The sequence below is a fragment of the Hypanus sabinus genome, chromosome 28, assembly GCF_030144855.1.
Source record: "Hypanus sabinus isolate sHypSab1 chromosome 28, sHypSab1.hap1, whole genome shotgun sequence".
NCBI classification, from domain to species: Eukaryota; Metazoa; Chordata; class Chondrichthyes; order Myliobatiformes; family Dasyatidae; genus Hypanus; species Hypanus sabinus.
The window spans coordinates 6588208-6592926 of record NC_082733.1 but is presented as its reverse complement, the minus strand read 5'-3'; the positions used below and the strand labels follow the sequence as shown (position 1 = coordinate 6592926).

The window sequence follows — 4719 nt, the reverse complement described above, 5'->3', positions numbered from 1 at the left end:
TTTACGTCTCAGAGTGAGTTATTGATGTTGCATCACCAGCATTGTCTGTTTTCTGGTGCAGACAGCATACCAGCTTCCCATTTATATAATTAGCCAGCAAGTCACACCATTTATCGACTTATCTACTAATCCCAACTCCAAGACTGCCTATGAGAGAATAGAGTCTCTCTCTATTCTGACAACACCAAAGCCAGCCAGCCATTCAAATGTTTCTGCTGTAGTTTAAAACCTCAAGTGCAAGATGATAAGTTTCCTTGATGCCTGCTCAAGGGATATGTCAGATCAAGGCAGTAAACACGCTCAGAATAGCTTATATAATGCAGAAGTTGAACTGATTTGCACTCCTATTGTTGCCTGGGAAACTCCAGAACACTCCAGGACCACAACGTTTCCTTGGAGCTGTGAATCAAGTACAATTGACAATCTGTTTGTAGAAAGATCATTCTGATCTCTTTTAGTGATGTACTCAGAGATTTTCCATTGAGCCAATGTTGAAGGAATCTTGTCCACGTGTCCAACGTCATCTCTCAAAAGTCCAACTCAAATATCCAGCAGCAAGTGAATAGTGAGGGTTGGCTTTGCCCTCTGATGTGGGTCTAAGCCTGCGTCAGTCACCCTGGAATTTCAAGATATAAGGGGAGACATTTGTTCCTGGACAGAGTCATTGTGAAGGAACATATAAAATATCCTGAGCTCTCTATGGTCCCTCCAGCAGACATTTGGAGAGTTGTGGCACTGAGTCCAGGGGCTGCAGGTCTTCAGCGGTCTCCCTGCCCCAGTTCCCTCAACAATATGGATACACCAGGACCATCCTTAACGGAAAATCTGACCCAGGGTAGTAACAGAGGCCTCATGTAACCCATCTGCAGCCACACTATTTTTACTTTCCATAGGGAAATAGACCATCCCACCTCAATGAATCAGGAAGCAAACAACAAGCTACTGCAGAATATGAAGTAAGAACAAGAAACACAGGAAATCCTTAGCAGGATCTGTAAGAAACAGAGTCAAGATTCAAGGTCAATGAACTGTATCCCTAATTGAAAGCACTATATGTGCCATTATCTTCAGAACCACAGCAATTCCCGATCCTTAATATCCTTGACAGAGGGTAAACTTTCAGTGGACACCCACTGTGTCATAAATACCTCCGAATCAGAATCAGGTTTATTATCACCCGCATGTGGCGCAAAATTTAACTTAGCAGCAGCAGTTCAATGCAATACATAATCGAGCAGAGAGAGAAAAGTAATAAATAAACAAGTAAATCAATTATGTGTATTGAACAGTTTTTTTTAGGAATTTAGGAATCAGATGGCAGAGGGGAAGAAGCTGTTCCTGAATCGCTGAGTGTGTGCCTTCAGATTTCTGTACCTCCTACCTGATGGTAACAGTGAAAAAAGGGCATGCCCTGGGTGTTGGGGGTCCTTAATAATTGACACTGCTTTTCTGAGACACTGCTCCCTAAAGGTGTCCTGGGTACTTTGTTGGCTAGTAGCCAAGATGAAGCTGACTAGATTTACAACCTTCTGCAGCTTCTTTCGGTCCTGAGCAGTAGCCCCTCCATATCAGACAGTAATGCAGCCCGTCAGAATGCTCTCCTCTAGTCCTGATCCAAGGAAGGCTGCTGGAATTTGGGTTATTTAGTCATTCCTAAAAAGTCAACAAGAGCTGCATACTGTAGTAAGCTGTTCAAGTTCCATCGGGATTGTTACAGAGAACCGATGCTGACCTACTGGGGAGAGATTGGGCCAGTTATGTACAGTTATCGTAAGAAGCTCTGCTGTGCATCTCACTTCATGAACCAGAATCTCCTCCTGACTCAACCTATTCATTTCCCTTCAACAATTCCCTGAAACAAAGGATCCCATATGTTAACAACTTCCTGACTTCTAGTTCCTCTCTTGCTCAGTTTTAAGCCAATGATTCCATATCACCAGCTCCCCAACATTACTCTCTGAAGAAACATTACAACATTAAGACTTCTGGTGTGTATTTATATTAGTATTATTGTAAATATATTGTTTGATTAAGCATTGTTTATTGTTTACATAATTCATTACAGGTTATACGTAGAAATACATGAATGTCATACATCATTATGCCATCAATATGTGCACTTTACTAAAATAAGAGCCAGTGCTCCCGTGTTTTTTCTTAACTTCGGTTTTGGAGTTACAAATCATAACGACGTCTACTTTATCTTCCCTGCTCCATCTATTGCACGTTAATGTTGTGTAGAGGTTTCTACACATCTACAAATGTCTTTGAGCGATTTCTATAAGCGGCTTCACTTCAGTCAAGTGAGGTTCTTACACTAGTAAACTATTCTCATTTTTGTGAAGCATTGTTCTTTCCCACTGAAACGGTACTGAACGTGTCAACAATTCATTTCTGACTAATTTTATTACAATAAAAATATCTACCAGAGGATCCAGCTTACAGTACATGGAATGCCTTGATTTTTTTTTTGAAGAGATACAAGGGAGTTTCCTCCCATAAATGTTCCTCCTGCAGCTTGTTCCTTAATCCAGATTCCAGCATCTGCAGTCTCTTGCGTCTCCACCATGACAGTTTAATTATGCTGCCACTTTAATGCAGAGAACAGAGGGACTCAGATATTGATTTAAGATGGATTCTGCCTGAGCCCCTCAGCCCCCTGTGCTCACACTGCACATGATAGGATAATCCTCCCGTGTTTGGAGATTGATTAGTCGTTTCTCCTTGCTGATGTGGAGGATGTAATGACCACGTTTTGCAGTGAAGTCTCCTCTGTGGAGAAGGTCATGCTACATCTCATGTTCGCAGTTTACTCTCAGCTCAGTGTCACTCACCAACCCCCCGCCAGTGTTGTACTTCTGTGCTCCCTGGCAAGCAGGCACAGAAACTCTGGCAAAACGCCAAGTTTCACCTTGTTTACAGACTCGGAACAAAACATTTCCACTCATTGTGCTGGATTTTTTTCTGGCTACTCATTATCATCAGTGCAGTTCTGCAGGTTCCTACTGAGAGGGTGCTTCCCAGCTTTGAGGGATGGAACATTCTGACAGCAGCTTTAGTATCAGTCACACAGCAGAAAAATAAAGGGACAGAAATGAATAGAAAAAGAAACAGAATGCTGGAGGAACTCAGTGGGTCAGGCAGCATCTGTGGAGGGAAATGAAGAGGAGGCACTTCTAGTTGAGTCACTTCATCTGGACTCATTGAGGAGGACAAAGATCACAGAGGGTGTGCAGTGAGAGAGTGAGAACTCTCATCAAAAAGAGGAGGGAAGCCTCTTGAAAGTGAACACATCTTGAAGAGATTTCTCAGAGGAGTCATACAACAGGGACACAAGATACTGTAGATCCTGGAATCTGGAGCATCTATGGAGGAACACAGACAGTGGATGTTTAGGGTCAACACCTTCATCTGGAAGTGAATGCATTGCTGCTGACTGCAGTGTTACTACAATGCAGCACACATGAAAATGCAGTGGTGAAGCTGGCAGAACAGCTGCCTCACAGTTCCAGTGGCCAGGGTGTTTCTGTAGTGTGCACGTTCTCCCCACAACCACTTGAATTCCCTCCTACTGCTCCAGTTTCTTCACATGCCAAAGCCACATGGCTTGATAAGTTACTTCCTCATTGCAAATATCCCCCCCCCCCGGTGTGTAGACAAATAATAGATAGAATCAGAAGGCCAAAGGGTCTTTTTCCTTTCATTCTATGGCATGTGGGGGCATATTTCTACTAGCAGAGGCCCATTAATCCATTGCTCAGGACATGAACTCTTTTTGTCTTTACTTCCAATGACACTCCTTTCTCTTCTGATATCCTTGCTGAGGTATAGTGATGGATTATCTCCAGTAGGAATCTTATGGACAAACCTGGATGGGTTACCGGAATGGCTACATAGGTGTGTAGTGCAGGGTGGTCATCTTCGAAAGAGTTTGGAGAGTAACTGCTGCTCAGAAATTCCTGAATCAAGTCTCAATCTCAATTGGTTACTCTTAACACCCTTGGCTGACACTCAGAGTCAGTTTACCAACAGATCATAGTAGACAATGAGGAAAGAACAACAGAACTGGTCCATCACAGGGGCACTTGCAAGGAATGAGAGGAAAGGGAATTTAATGAACAAAGCAAATAGGAAATCTAACAAAACACAGATTATTTGCCAAAACAAGGGTGATATGCAAGGCAGATTGTGGAGACACCAAAAACACAATGGCCCCACCAATTTGTCAGTATTAGTTGAGCCCTGACCACAGCCCTAGATGTCTTTCCACATCCAAAAACCACAAAAGCATAATCCTAATCTGTGGCCTTAGACACGATCTGATAAGAACTGTGCTCTGCCAATGACCTCGCCAGAGGGACCAAGAATCGGCTGTTTATAGAGATCTGAGGATGAATTACTGAGTTTCAATTTCCATATACAATAGTTCTCAGTTCAGACAGCCCAGAAAACTGAGAGCCAGTATTACACAAGCGTGGATCTGCATTCACAGGCTTCCAGTGAGAATAATACAATTATGGAGGGACAAGCTCATTTCCTCTGTGTTCAACTGGTCAGCCTGGCAGGTAGCAATCAACAAACAAGTGATCCAAACCAAACACTGGCACTAGTTCCAGCAATAAAGAGGAAAAGTCTAACCACAACAGAAAATTCATGCCAGCTCACTGAGGAACAACTGATAGCCATGAATTTACTCTTCGCACTGAGTCACTCCGAGAG

The 4719-nt window shown here is 43.0% G+C and overlaps 1 protein-coding gene across 1 annotated transcript in view; it reads right to left on the bottom strand.

Moving 5' to 3' along the window:
- The window catches only part of myzap (myocardial zonula adherens protein), a 105053-nt gene that overhangs the window by 66654 nt on the left and 33680 nt on the right, over positions 1-4719 (bottom strand). The window lies entirely within an intron of this gene.